Genomic DNA, 16540 nt, shown 5'->3' on the forward strand with positions numbered 1-16540 from the left:
TTGTGCATCTGAGTAATTTAACTACTCAGCAGCTAGGTAAATGGAAGATGATAGTTTCTTTCTTAGCTCTTTTTATTTTTTATTCTTTTTTATTTTTTATTTTTTGCTAGGTGAGGAAAAATGCTAATTGATAAGGATTTTGTAAGGTCTTTGTGTATGTTATGGATCTCAGTGAATAAGGCAAGGGAACTGCGGGAGTAGTTTGGTTTTTTTCTTAAACATGGTGCCCGTGCCCTTTCAAGAATGTATCCAAGTGACACCAGGAATTTATTGTATTTAAAATCTAGCTTTTTTGATACATGGCTATTGTTGAAAACTCAATTTTGAAATTAAGGCAGCCTCTTTTGAAAAATTTACCTTGGGACACGTGTGAGGAAGAATTAAGCTTTGCAAGACAAGCGTGCTGAGGTTCACAGTCATCTGGGGAAACCCTTTCCTTTGGTAGCATAGAAAATGCAGGCACAGAGATAATAGTTAACAACTTTACATGAAGGAATAAAATCTAGTTTTTGTAAGTTTCTTGCAGTTGCTAGCTTCAGTTTTAGTAAGCAAATGCAGCTAACAAGTGTGATTCTTAGTTAAGTGTAAGATATTAAAACAGTAGGCAGGAAATTTTGGTTTAAAAAGATATCTAAAATCTCAATTACTTTTATCTGTGTTAGGAGTTGTAAATGTAGGAAAGTGTTAAACCTATTAATTAGATAGAATAAGGGAAGGCAAAAAATTATTGCTAATTGCTAGCCTTGTTGCATATCTGTTTTCCCCTTCTAATCTTCCAAATTGCATCCCCAGCTCAGGCTACTTTGTAAATGAGGTGGCTTTTCTTCTTTTATTTTGTATGATTTGTCACATTGCAGAAAGATGTGCATGTCCATCAGAAGCACTTTCCTGCCTCTTGGATCACGATCAACATTTTGTTGAAAGAGACAGAGGACTTTGTACAGCCATCTGGAATATTGCTATTGTATGGCTGGCTTCAATTCTTTCAGGGAGGGGAAAAAAAACCTGACAAAATGGATTCTCGTTGTGGTCAGTCTACCAAATTAAATGTTGATTACTTTGTGTGTGCGTCTGTCTGTTTTAAAATCTGTCACTCACTTTCTATATTTGAAGAGACAATTATTGGAAAGTTAAATCTCTGATGGTGTAGGAAAACCTGAGATGGAGTTGCTCAAAGTTTTATCTCCTTCTGTCACTTCAGGAAGGCACTCAGTACACAAAGTTAAATAATTACTATTTTATTTTCCTGAAAATTAAATTGGATTTTTTTATCTAGTTTCACCTCATAGCTGCCTCCTTTCCAAATCTAACCCAGCTGAAGGACAAATAGTAGCAGAAAGCTCATAAAAGCATCTCAGCCCCTTAGAATGATAAATGAGGGCTGTTATGTGCACCTCAAAGCATCCCATAGACCTGGATTGAAGTTCCTAATTCTCTCACATTGACTAGGATGTAACTGAACACGTATTCCACAGAGGGCTGGAAAAACTGGTGGTATTGGATGAGGTGATTGATACCAAAACACGACATGAAGAATTGCTGTGTACTCTGAAGGGAACACAATGAGGAATCTGGAGTGAGAGGATATCTTGGTGAGCATTTTGAAAACTATTCTCTTTCAAACCTTACATTGGTACTTCTTTTAAAAGGAAAAAAACAAATATTTCATGGTGCTTCCCTCAGTTGTATCGCTGCTCCTTTTTCTGATATGAGGGAAGAACTTCATCCATCAGCTGTGCTGAGCGACTCAATATAACTGAGGGGAAATAAGATAGCTCTTTTAACTTCTGTAAACTCTTTCAAGTTAAATACTACAGAATTTCAGATGTGTGCTGCACCCAGATATGTACTGAGTATGACTTTGCATAATTTAAGCAAAACTGGTGCTTTGTTTCTGCATACTACAAGTCACTTTGAGTCATTTCCATTTCGTAACCATCACTACCTATGATCAGTCTATGTGCAATCTCTAGTTCAGGCATAAAATAGAGAGCTAGTGACCAACTGCACTAGTGGTGTAAGAGAGCTTGAAATCTCTGTCCTGTGGCTTTCAATGTATATCTCATGCAGTTATTGCTTTGTTGATCACGGCGCTTTGGAGGCAAAAAAATGTGACGTGATCTGGCATACTGGGAGGCTCTGTGGCTAAGGAGTAGGATAAGCAGCCAAAATGAAGTGACTTAATGATTCTGCTTTTTGTCTAACTGCTATCTTGTCATTTAAGCACAGCATACTAATTAAAAGGACAAAAACTCCCACAACATTTAAGACAGCATTGTGCTTAGGAACAATATTTCTGAGTCACTGTGCTTTTCTAGTGCTACTTTGAGGCTTACAGATTATATACTTGTACCCAGGAGTTAACTAAAGTATGCTTTTATTGTTAAGCGCATGGAGTGTGATAGCTTGACATTACTCAAAGTTGTTTACTGTTAAATTGGCAAAAAATCTCACCCATTTGTATACGTAATTGCAACTAGAAGCAAATGCCCTGGTTTTGCATTTTGTGTCTCTGGTCCATGTAGGCCAAGACTTGTTGGTATAAGTAGTACCCATGAGGTCATCATTTATTTATTTATTTATTTGAAGTTATTTTAGCTCTAGTGAGAGCAACCAGATACTTACAATCTCCTTCCCTGCAGGCTGGCAGTGACAGAGTGCCTGTGGTGCCTGAGCTGTGCCCCATGCTCTGCAGAGGACTTTGGCCCAGCGAGGCCTTGCCAACCCTGACACGGCCACACCACTACCAAATTTGTCCCTGGGAGTAGATTGGGCCATGCACGAGTTTCATGTGAATCATTGAATGGCCATCAGAGTGGTAATGACTCCTGTTTTTAATTATATGTTTTAAAATTGCAAGGTTGTTCTCAGCAGCTGTTAGCACTTGCTGTCTTTTGGCTGTTTTGGTGTTAGTTTGGTGGGACTGTACCCAATATGGAGCCCTACTGATGGGAAGTTTGTTTTTGTGAGAACTGAACATCCATCAGTGTTGCAATGGGCTTAAGTCTTCATTTTTTTCATTGTTCCTGAAGCTCAAGTACCTATGTAGACACCAGGAAAATAAGTCTGGAAGATAACAACTGCTCTGTAGTACCCTGTTACTGTACTTTGTTATGGGAACATAATACTTACTTGCAGCTTGCCACAAATTCCTTTCAAAGACCTTTATTTTTGGACTAATGTGGAGCCTGGCCATGTGTGATGCGTGACCATGTGGGTATGGGACATTGAGTTCAGCAGTTGTTCTCTGTTCCCTTTAGTTTGTGGCTGCTGATACCCCTGACCAGCACCTAGAATGGTGCTGATGAGCTCTGCAAGAGCTGTCTTCAGCTCTCCCCAGCCCTCGAGATGGCTGCTCTGTCTGGCCTTAAGGGAAGGGAAAAGTAAAGAGTGGAAAATTAGAATGTCATGGAGGATAATTGGTCCTGAAGTAGTTTTAATTTAATTTGGTTTTAATTAAGGGTTTAAGGTAGCCCACAAAGAAGACAGTAAGCAAATAACAATGCCTTGTGACTTGCAGGTGGTTTGAGGAACATCCTTAGCATGCTATGAAGTTACAGGTAAAATGCAGATCTTTTAAATTATTTTTGTACAATGAATCGATTTTATCTGTTGTGTAGTGCCTAAATAGCAATTAAAATTACAAACTTCAGGGGTTAATAAATTGATCTCATAGGATTTGTTTTTAGACACTGATCTGCAATAGTAACAATACTGAGAAGGCTTTTTGTAGACATGTTTAGAGAAGCCAGAGGGTACGGTAGGGATAATAGCATATGGCATGCTGGGGTAATCACAGAAATATTTCAGTGAATAATTTGCTTTTCCAAAATCTCTTGCCTTTTTTATCTTTGAAGGAACTACTGTGTGCATCTCAGGCTCTGAATTTGTTTGAACAACAGGCTTAATGCCAGTTTTACCCTTTGGATTGCATGTGATACTGCACAATTGCATCAGTCAACCAGAAATAATCTGTAAGCAGCAACCAGTATTTTTAGACAGCTCACCCATTACTCTGTCTCATTATCCTTTAACCAAAATAGTATACTTTAATGAGCAGCAATGGAATGTAAGAAGGCAGCGTTAAGCACATGTGCCCATAAACATGTTACCATAAAGAAAGGGAAGGTGGAAATTTACTGACCAAGTGTATCATTTGCTTTCTTTAAGAGTCTCTGGGCAGAATCTTACCCATAGTAGTGCAGGAGCAGTAAACCATGGTTTGTTTTTTTTATTGTATTAAGGGCACATAAGGGCATAAAGGTAATAAAGTAAAGGTAGTTCTCACTGTGACTTGCTTTGTACTGTTTCCTTGTTCTTAGTGGTGATTTCTCATTGAAAAACTTTTGAGGAGTGTCTGAAGAGAAAATACAAGAGTAAAGCTGTCCAAAAGTAAGCCATAACTTCTATATGCAGTAGGAAATGCAGTAACATAGGGTAGCTATTTAAAGGGTGCACCTGTGAACAGCCTTTCTAATGATAAAGTAAGGATGCGTTTCTTCAACTTGCACGAGTTCTTGTGACCTGAGTTCATGCTGCTTTAGGGAGTAGGAAAGGAAGCAGGCTGAAAAACTGGCAATCCTGTCAAGTGGCAATAACTGGGGAGGCTATGGGTGTTGCTGGACCTGTTGGACCATATGTGCTATGGTAAAACAGTTTACCACCAAAAAGAAAAGTCATCTTGAGGCGAACTGTGTTGAATGACATTTTTCAAGATAAGTGCTGTCAGGAATCAGAGAATGCCTTGCTTCTTAGACACAGAACTTCCCAAGCATGGCTGTATATCACTGTGAAGATATGCATCTCATTTCACAAACTTTTTTGTCTGAGATGGAGTTTTCTGAGGTTATCCTGTTCCCATGTGTGTAGACTCAGAAAGACGTAACGATTTGTATGCTCCTGTCTGCGCTGTGAGGCTTCAGGCAAAATGCAGCCAGCGCTCCTCAGGGACAGTGACACTCCACACAGTGCCCAAACAGCCCATAAATTATTTCCTCACTTATTCTGAATATTCATAACTTCAGCAAATGGGAAATTGTATAAAGCTGGCATTGCAGTTTTTCCTACAACCTAGTAGTTTCATTTCTTGATTGTCTTAACATTTTGAATTCAAATTGACTTCAGCTAACTTTCTATCATTTAAATATTTTCTTGATGTGAGAACACATGGAATAGAATCCTCAGATAATTCTTTTCAGTAAAATTCTCACTAAAAGACTAATCAGAGTACAATTTGAGAAATTAAAACTTGTTTCTTAGAGAGGATGACTCTTTTCCATTTTTAATCAAACTGCGCTGGTGCTTGCAAGCCTGAAAACAAGTTAGGAGAATCACGAGAATAAGAAAATGAAATGTAACATTGCTGTCAGCACTAAAGGGATGTTAGTCACAGAATTCTCTAAGATTCTTCCAGTGCTCAGTTAAAGAGAAATTGTAATGAGAATATAATAATTAAGATATCAGCTTCATACTGCACCAGCTAGGTTGCTTATTTTGCTTCAAATGGTATTTAAGACTGATCAGAATATCACAGATAGAACTGAACATAATAACTATATATCTTCTGTTTAGTGGCCTGAACTCCTACATTTAACACACCAATTTTACAACAAATGGTATTTTATCTCTGCCTGATTCCCATTTTAATTGAAGTCTAAATTTTCTAACTATGCTATCATTATAGAAGGTTCACTGGAGTGCACTTCCATTATATGAACTGCAGCATTTCAGAGGTGCCAAGTTCAGTGGAGAGCGATAAATTAATGCTGAAACTCATGTTTTATTATCTTGAGGAGTGGGGAAAGATTAGCAAATACAGTCATTGTATAACCTGAATAATATGAACGTATCATGGAAGAAGGAGAGATGGGGAGATTCCTCAAGACCAAATTATGCTAGAGAAGTAGAGTGACTTGACATTACTGACCTTTATAACAGAAGTTATAATGGCTGCAAGATCTCTGATCTTCCAAAAGTATTGTAGAATTTCTGGAATGTGTTTGGTAATTAATCCAAATTCATCCTAAAGTCATCATCTGACATGGATGAATGTTGTATTCAGACCAGGATCTTTTTCTGCTATTTCCAAACATATTTCATGTATGGCTGAAGTTTGCTTGTTTGGTAACTGTCTGAAAACCTTGACCACATGGTTCTCTCCATAACAGTCTAGATACTTGATCTGAGGATTCAAATAATATAAAATTTAGAAGTATCCTAGGTGTGGAGTGAGACATGCTGTTCTTTGTTTTTATCACTTTTAAGGCCATGGCTTCAAATCTGCCCTTTTCTGTATTTTCTCCTCCCTGTTACACTTCTTACAGGTATAAAGCTGTAGATATCAGAGCCGAGTTTCCTTAGATAGGTGGCGTTGCCTGTTCAACTTCATATCATTTCTACTGAGCTCTTCTTTAAGATAGAGAATGGGAAAGATCACTTGATATTCCATTTGAACTCTTGCTTTGTCTTAGATCTCTGGAGAAGCAAGGATTCTTATATGCCGGAGCAAAGAGCTGATATCAGAGGGTGAAAAAGATGCACTCTTCTTACATTCTGTTCTTTCTCTCTTTTCTTACATCTCTTTAAGCTGCTAGCATCAGTGTGGAGAAGTTTGTATAATCTCCATTTTTCCCAGGTAGAGAATGGGGAGAAAACTAAAATTTTAAGAGTTTGGATTGTGTACTGTAAGGAATTACAGCATCCAGTGTCAGACATGTGGCTCTAGGATAAATGTATGGAGAACTGTGCAATATCTGTACAGGTCAAAATGGGAACTCTGCAAGCATTTGTTGTAAATACCTCGTGAAGAAAATGGTAGTGGTTTTATTACAGCCTGTCACATCTAATGTATCAAATACCCCATGCTGGTGTAGTCTTTTTTAGGCTGTGTACTTGTCTTTCTGAAGAAATCAGTTCTGGAATCAGAACTGTAGAGGGAAGAAGTCTGCCAACAGCTGACTACATCTACTTTTGAAAGAGTACTTGAAGACCATAGGCAGACCCTTTGTGCGTGGTGTTGAAGGCACCATGCATCTTTCCTGTGCTACGCTGCTTGAAATCAAAGCAGTGATTCAAAGCACAATTAGATCTTAGGTGTAATTTCTATTATTCTAGTCATAGAACCATAGACTCAGAGAATGGCTTGGGTTGGAAGGAATCTCAATCACCTAGCTCCAAACCCCCTGTTGTGAGGTAGGATTGTCGAACACTATATCAGTGGCTTCCACTGGCTTTCAGTTGTTTACTCTGAGTGTTGCAGGTAAATTGCATGTAAGTCCATATATGTAGCAGCTATAGAGAGCTGTACACTGTCTTTTGTTACCCATGAACCTCAACTAACCTCCATGGTAAGTCTGCACTTTTGCAGGCTGCTTTAAGTATGTTTTAAACACTACAATTTCATTATTACCATTAGACTAATGAACTGTAACTTCAGATCGTAGTATTTGCAAATGAGAACTTCCACTTGCACAGGCACTCACCTCTGCATCCCAACCAAAGCAGTTACTGAGTTATACATCATGTGTATAGCCATTCAGTTTCTTGCAGGAGGCAGCTGTGGAAATCATCTTTGTAACTATACGATGATTCTATGCCAGAGCAATCTATATAGTGCTGCTCTACTGTATATGTCAGCTCTTTCTCCTTTCTCTTGTAACATCAGTGCTATCAGCCTCTTTACTTTGGGTCCCTCAGCCTGAAGCTTCTCAAAATTGTAAAGCTTAGAGAAGTTCTCACTAATTGGGTATATCGTAGGTGGAAGAATGCTCATTAAAATCAAGTTATTTGTGGATGTTGAAAAGATTCTAAACATCTGTAGCTGGACTGTGCTGCATCATTACTTTAATTTATATGTGGCTTGGGATCCACATATGAAGGGCAACCAGGGTCATGCTAACAGGAATGTAAGAGTAGCTGTTTCCGTTTAATCAAAAAAAAAAGAAAAAAAGGATGTACCAGCAGTGGAGATGCAAACACACGTTTTACTGTGACAGGAAGCTGGTTACAAAATCCAGACATAGGACTCTCCTCGTGGTTTTTGCCTACCTTTTCTCTTTGTATGGAATTATTTTGCTTTAAAGACTGTAGTTACTACTTTTTTTTTAAGAGCATTCTAATAATAATAATGACTTGATTTTCTAAATAAATGGCTTTTCACACAGTGCAAATTTTGAAGTTAAATAGTATACTTTCCTGAGAAACTGTGAACAGCTATGATGTATGAGACCATTTTAGATGGTTATTTGGAGTTCTGTTTATCAGAAGGAAAGAAGTTTCCCATTTAATATTTTGACAGATACAGGAAGCAGACCAAAGGTCTGAACATACAATCAACAAATACAGTCCTCACTGATGCCTACAGCATCAAGGCTAGAAGGGACAATCTGTTTTAGTTATGCATTTGAGCAGACTTTAAATCTAATTTTAGTGCACAATAAAAATGAATGCTCTGTTTTCCAAATGCATCTGCTGAGCTTGAGTTTACATACCAGATGGCTTTATATTATAAGTCAACATACAGTATGATAGTGTTCACTGGATCTGCTGAAATGACCTTGCAGTTTTTCTATGTGCTGCCTAAATATGACATTTATGAATGGTGGCACTCAGTGTTGGCCTTTCTAGCTTGCTGTCTTATTCTGCTTCACCTGGTTGTAAGGGTTAGTTGATTTTGATAGAAGTACGTGGTGTTTCTACTACAATGATTGATTAAATGATGCAATGGATGCATTATTAAATCTATACTGTACGCAAACAGCTTCTATGCTTCCTAAGGTCTTGAGTCCCTGCAGCTCTGGTGGCTCATCCTCAGGTTTTTCTGCAAAGGCTCTGTGGACAGTAGCTAAAATTAGATGGTGAATAAACCTGGATTCCACTTCAGAGGTGGATCATAGAGTGTTGTAGTAGGCGTCTTGCGGGGGCACGGGATGTACGGGACAGGCCTCTCCCTAAACATAGAGAGACAGTGCTATCATGCTGCCTTTTTGGCTGTTCTTTTTGTTTGTTTTAGTATCTGCTTTATGGTAGTAAACGACTACTGTGAGTCTCTGAATATATATTTTCAGATTACTGTCCCTAGAAGTGTGTGGGGTGAGGTTTTAAGTGTGATAATCTCCTAATGGCAAGGCGTACATCAGAGTGCGTACGAACATAGAGCTGCTCACCTCCTTTGTGGCTGCTGCTTGCTGATAAAGAGCGATGCATTTCTACCTGACCTTAAGCAGTCAGTTTGTAGAGAAAAGACGAATGTGTTCCTCTGCTTTCCCTTTGATTCTTTTATTATTTAGACCATATTTCCAATGTACAGATTATATAGAAGACCTCTTTGTTGATGATTCTACTTGTACTCCATTGGTCTGCATTTTTATTAATCTGAACTTTATATGATCTCCATCCTCATTTCTCAGTTATCAACAGCATGTTCATCCTCACAGTGATATTGAAAGGCAGGATCCATATGTAATACTTTAAGTGGAGAAATGAGAGATTAAAAGCCTTATTTGTGACCAAATGCACAGGAAATTATGAGAGACAAATTATCCAAATTCTTGGATAGATGTTTTCCTATCTATATAAGTATGATGTACATGACTTATGTACATTTGATATTATTCAAACATTCTGTTTTTCAAGTTTTTTTCCACTGTTGGGTCAATGTTTATTCACAGTTAAAATGCTATTGTTATTTGAACTGCTGAAATTATTCTCCTAGCTCAGAAATTGATGTATTTTAGAAGGAGAGCTAACATTCAAACAGTTGGGGAAGAGCTATAAGCAGTGACTCATTAAATATTGCTTTGTTTCTCTGCAGGCCCGATTTTATTAAAAATCTGGACCCGGATGCTTTATTCCCTCAATGTCTTTTTGACATTTTTGACAAGTGTTCACTTCTGACTTTCCTCGGTGAACTCAGTCGCTGAATTAGAGTGTCTCATGGGTTATCTCTGCGAGCGTCTCATATCTGTCTGACATTAAGTGCAAGCGGAACAGAGACAATAGTGATTGAGTCTGGCAGTTTGTTGGCTGGTTTTTGGTCTTGTTTCACTGAAGTCAATGTCACTTGATAGCTTCCAACACCCTATAGCCAGGAACTTTTGTGTTAATTTTAGCAGCAGCTTGTCTTTTTCATCTTACACCAGTTCCTTATCTAGGTTGTGTCACTGTTACTTCTTTAGCAACCTAACAGTCACCAAGATGTGATATTTAGACTGTTGATATTGCCAGGGGTCTATAATCTGGGGTTTCGTGGGCATAGTAATGCACAGAGATGGACATCTGGCTGAGTGCCGTTTGGTTTCCTTCTTTTGATATGTTTGCCTGTGTTAAAAACACTTCAATCATTTTTAAGTAGTTATCAGAGTAAGCAATTTTCACTTTCTCACAGGACGCTTACTAGATCACATGTAGAATGTGCTCTAGAATTCTTTCATTCATTAAGCAAAAAGTGCGGAGCACCGCTACGACAAGAATAGTCAGTCTATGGTAATTTTGTATTTTTACCAATTCAAAAATAAGTTAGATTCATTTCCTGTTCTTTCCACTGGCTGCCTTTGTTTTGTTGAAAAATCTCGTCTAGGCAGCATTCTCATGGTACTGAGAATGTGGAATGATGCTGGATAACAATCACAAACCTTTTAGACTTGAAAAACACAAAATGTAACTGCAATTTGATAAACAACAGCAAGGGCCACGTTCAATTATAGGCTGGACTTGTCAGTTTTTAAGTAGGCAGCCGAGTTTCAGGGAACTTCTTTGTAACTATTATGACAAAAAGACAAGGTAGCAGGAAAAATGGTTTAGCTGGGCAGTGACTTGATTCACTAATACATCAGCAAACTATCTAGTGGTAACTCAGCCTTAATCTGAGTCCTGTAGGCAAAGACCTACAAATGACAATTAATCTTCTCATAGAACTGTTGATAGAATATCCCTGAGGATGATAGGGATGAGCAAGCTGAAGGACCTCCCAGTGCTGGCTTTAGAAACACCAGCCCCTTTCCATCACCTTCTTTAAGGGCTGCTTTCTGTTAAGCTGCTCCAAGATTTGTGTGAATGCGTGTGAGCTCAGAAAGAGGGGGTATTTGTGATACTCAACTTTGCAAACTTTTTTGTAATGGGGAGAAATGGTTAAAATGCTTATACTTTGGAGGTCAAAAATTATTTACTTCTTAAAATGGTATTTTCCATTTTGGTACTGTAAAATTCCTGCATTATTCCAACTCATATTTGCTGAAATTTTGTATTTCAAATCTTTTAATCGATTCATCAGTGTGTTGGAGATCCATACACTGATGTGACTCCAGTTGTTGCTCTGCAGTGAAATTAAATGTGATAATTCAATGCTTTCTACAGCTTTGTTGTATTTGGTTATTTTAGGCTGGTCCCCATAGAGAAATGCTGTACGTGATGGGGAATTCTCCTTTTTGTGCATTTGGAGAACGTGGCTGCTATTCTGGGTTTGAGCTCAAATACAAAAGGCAACTGGCAAGGCTTTTGTGTTTTCAGTGGAGTAAGAAAGCCTGAGGGAATGAGATCATTGCTCACCTCCCTCTCTAGTGAGTGGCAGAAAGAGGACAGAGTGACACCGTGGCCCGGTGTCCCCTGCTGACACAGCAGGCACAAAATAGCAGCGTCAGAGATGGCTCAGAGCTTCTCATCAGTGTAACCAATGCTGAATTTTGGTGCCGTGTGGCTGAGGGAATACAGTCAGCCTCGTTCAGCCCCAGGAGCAACTAGGGAGAGAGGATGTGTCTGCCATGCAGCTTTCCTGGAGGTGTAAGTAGAACTGTTCACTTTTCTGTACTGACACCAGGAGGCAGAGAGGGGAAAAAAAAGGAAAAATGTATGTGATTTTGCTCTTGATTGGTGTTGTCTTCATCTGCCACTTGAGCCTTAAAAGAGCTTCCAGTGGAGGCACTCAGGGCTGCAGACTGCTGTTAGATACCCTGTGGTTGTCTTGTGTTGATTCAGGATAAGTTCTGTAATTTATTCCATCAACATTTTCATGTATGACACAGAAAACAATTTTGACTATGTTTGTAAGATTATCTTTGGTGTTTTTGACTTTTTGTATGTTCTGATGTTGAATTATTGTTATCCATTTTACTCTGCTTTGTCTCCATGTTTATGAAAGATTCTGCATCACTGAATTCATAAATAAGAATATGCAACACAGCTTCTGAAAATTTCCATGCATGGCTGTGAAACATAAAAAGTCATCTTATTGATGTGTTACTATTAATATTGGTGTCATAACACGATGTTGCATCAACTGTAATAAATTTTTCAAATAAGGAAAGTAAACAAAATGCTCCCAGTAGAGCAATTCAAGCTTTACATAGAGAACAGCAGTGGCAAAGTCATGGAAGGAGACTTCACAGTGGCATTGTAGAGAATAACTTAAATTTTTTTCCATCATCAAGTCAACCTCTAGAGTTAAGGATTTTCTTTAGAAAAGTTTCAGATGAGTTGGTTGTTTATTTTAGTGCATTTGGAGAGATAGATCTTCTTGCGAGATTTATCTCTATTTCATTGTGTTTGGGAAATACATATTTACTATATAACACTTCATATCGATAATAAAAGGAGCTCTAGCTATTTTTAGGAATTATTACCACAGAGCAGACATTGGAAAGTCTTAACCCATTTCCCCAAACCACAGTCAAGCTGAAAGATGACAATATGCTGCATGGTTTGACCACGCCGGCACTCTGAAAAACAAATTGCTGACGTGAGAGCTCAGAATTTGTCTTATAAGGGAGTAGTTTTCAGGTTCTTTTATGGTTCTTGCATGACCTGCACAGCAGTAGTGTGCCATATCCAGATTGGTACTTTAATACACATAATACAAATCCACACAGACAGAATATATGTCTGGTTGCATACAGGATAGAAAACTCTGAGAAATTGGGAATTTAGGCCCAGAAAGAACTTACTGGGTTAGATGAGGACATCATCTAAAGAATTACTTGGAGCTGGAAGCTGTCTCACTATTGCTTATTTTACAGACAGGTGGGTTGAAAGGATTTTTCTCATGATGTAGTACTGATGACAGCAGTTCTCATACTGCTCCCAGAAGTTGGGAGAAACGGTCCTGTCCTGCATTGTCCAGACTTGTGGCAAGCTATACATGCATATAAAAGAGCTGGGTTTAATTGGTTTTCTTTCTCCTTACTTGATAAGTTTGGTATAAGTAGAAAATTATTGATTGTTGGAAGGAAGTTTTCAACAAAAAGAACGTGTTTTTATTCTATGTGCTCAGGGACTAAAAGAAAGCATAACCCTGCCATGTTTTGCTTCCCACGTCCTCAAGTAATGAGCCACAAGGCATCCGTGGCCAACTTCTGTACCCTGATGTATATCTGAGGTGCACAGAATAACAGCTTTCTGAGCTACCTGTTCCTTAGTAGAACTGAATGTCTCTTCTTTGGGCTTTTTGGATTTATATCAAGACTTTCTTCTTCTAGTTCCTTCCTGCAGTATGTGGTTGGTAAAAACAATTCTTTCCATTCATTTTTGCATCCCTGACTGCTGTACATGTGACATCTGTCACTAGAACACATGCACTGAGGAAGCCAGATGAGCTTATGGGGTCCAGATGCTCAGCTAAAGGAGTCATAAGTTATAATCCTGTTCAGGCTGTCAATGTTCCCAATTTATTAGTCTGGATATTGCTCATGGGATTATTATGTTTAACTTTATTGTGGTGTTTAATCACAGCTAGTGTTATGTGTGCTATACTTCTGCTAGGTCAAAACTTCTTCCCCCACTACTCTTAAATCTCTTCATTCTTCTGTGGTCCTTTTTCTCTCTGTTAGCCTGCAGTTCTGCACTTACCGTTCTCTTTTCTGTATGTTTTCTAACTTCTCAAAGGCTTTCTTGTTCTTTGTGTTTAGCATCCATGTCTAAACTTGACATCTGACTTCTGAGGATAGAACCAGTGACTCTGGTTGTGGTTTTCTTTTTAACACCCACTAATTCTATGCTCTGATTGCTGGAAGCACTTGTAGCATATTCACCTTGCTTTGGATTGTTGTAATGCTTCCCCTGGCAAAAACATCAAAGGCACAGCAGGGGGGCCCCTTCAAAAACTCAATTCTGTGGTCAAAACTGAATACATGAAATAAAGGCAGACTTGCTTGAATTGTTCCTTACTAATTAAAGATTTAATCCTTATGAGATTGTTTAAAAAGGGAGAAGATCATCTCTTTTTTTTTTTTTTTTTTTTTTTTGATTTTATTTAGGAATGAAGACTTCCCAAACTTTCATTTTCTTCTTGTTGTGGGAAAGCATGTTCCTGGCCCTTATAGCTTAGAGGCTAGACAAAGTGGAAATTGTTGAGTAAACTTTATTGCCTTGGGATAGAAATGATAATATTTCCTCCTGAGTCCTCTTATTTCTGAATAGCCATTCTCTTCTATTAGGCTGGGATATTTTCAAGGACATTTTCAATAAGGAGCATATCCTCAAGAAAACAAAATTCCCTTCAGATGTTCTTATGTCACATCATGCTACCGTAAACACTGAAACTCTTACAGTCTCTAGCAAGCACCCTGCTCAAAACAAGCTGGTAGCTGAGTGCTTGCTGTAGAGATTTTCCATGCACAGAATATACACGTGCACACTGCATGTGCTCCTTTAAAGCTAGATGGAGTTTCAGTGGAAGATGCATCTTCCAATAATTTACTGGATTAATTCTTTTGAAGAGTGTGAAGCAGAAAATACCATAGCATTTCTTCAATATTTTCTGTGTAGATTGATGTCTGCAATGTCTAGGGTCATGATAAAGGACAATTTATGAGAAGAATAAATATATTCTTCTATCTCTCTTTTTTGTTTGTAATTCATATTGATTTTTTTGGCACATTCTATTATCTGTTAATAATATTTCAGCTTTTAATCATGCTATTTTCAAGAAATTATTTGGAAAATGAGCATGTTAAGTCTAGTGAATAATTGCCAATGTAATCTCAGATGTTTCAGAACAGCTCCTTAAACAAATGTAAGACAATACTTTCAGCTGTCTCCTAAAAAAAGGTTTGCAAGTCCATGTATTTGAATCTGAAAATACGAATATGCATAGTTGTGTATGCAAAGTGTATTTGGATAAGCTACTGAGTGCTGTACCTGCGGCAATAGTAGTTGTAATTTAGAAATCAACTGTGGTGATTATTTCACTCCTCTTTAATGTTAGGTTTTTTTTTTTTTTTTAAGCTCTGTTTGGCCATAGTTACTTTTCTTGTCAAAGGAAAAACAAGCAAACAAAAAACCTATGGTCACAGATGTAGCCAGCTTAAGGGTTTGTAGAGATAGGGATACATAAGAAACTTTGTTTCTGAAAATCCCCAGACATTACTGTATTTAGTTTTCACTTAATTCTACATTAGTAGCCCTTCAGCTCGAAACTCCATTCAGCAGGAAATTGGAAAATGTTTTCACATTTCTTACGCAACATGCTATAGATCTACATTATGAAATGTAGATCTGATATGACATTTACTTAGAACGAATCTGCCAAGAGGTCAATATTTAATGTGAAGTGTAGAATCTAGTAGAAACAGTATGTAAAGAAAAATTTTTAAAGGTTTTTTGCAACAGGCTATACTTAGTGTAACATCTACCTTTACTGTTCTTGTCTCATTCCATCTTTGCCTGCTGACAGAAGTTGTCTGGTTCTGTTACCAAAATCTGTAGGGGATAATTTGGACCAGATTCCTTTTGATCTCTTTAGAAATCTAGCTTGGATTTTTGACGGTTTTATCCCTATTGGAATACAAATGCATAAATCCCAACTGTCTTTGATTTCTTAAATTTAAGATTATGATATCTTTCTCCCTGACTTCAGACAAATTACTTTAGATGTATATGCCTGAAATTCCTTCAAGCCTCAGAATTGACAGTTGGAGTCCTCTGGGTACTGAAGTTTGGTTCCTAGACTTGACAATCTCCTTGATTTTGGTACAGAAGAAAAGATAGAAATAAGATCATTAGTTGTCCCAGGGTTCACAGATTGAATATGTACATATTTGCAAGCGGGTCTTGATCTGATAGGATTTCCAACACAAGATCATACCAGATTTCAATAATAATAATAGATAAGGTTCCAGTAGCTTACTTAAGAAGTGCCTGATGGTTAGTTAGCCAGCACACAGGAGACAGAAGCTCATTTCTGACCTTCTTGAGGGCAATTCCCCCTTTCCACCAGGAGATTGAGCAGTCTTAGAGGTATGTAATATCTTTGTTCAGCTCCTCTACCTGATGAGATTAACTCTCCTCAGAAAGCTGTAGGCCACTCTTGGAGGGGAGAATCCTTAGGTGAGAGAGAGAGAGAGAGACCATACACACTATTATTCTCATCTCTTATTTGTGCCACAGAAAAATACAGCAAAATAAGCCTGATTTACTAACCTAATATTAAAGCATTCACTGGGGGAGATTGGGCTCTGAAGCTTTCATTAACAGCTGTGCCAGTCATCAGTTGAAGTTATTAAATAGTCACAGGAGCCTTTGCGTCCCCCTCTTGGGTAAAAACTTTATCCAT

This window comes from Gallus gallus, chromosome 9, assembly GCF_016699485.2.
Source record: "Gallus gallus isolate bGalGal1 chromosome 9, bGalGal1.mat.broiler.GRCg7b, whole genome shotgun sequence".
In the NCBI taxonomy this organism is placed as follows: domain Eukaryota; kingdom Metazoa; phylum Chordata; class Aves; order Galliformes; family Phasianidae; genus Gallus; species Gallus gallus.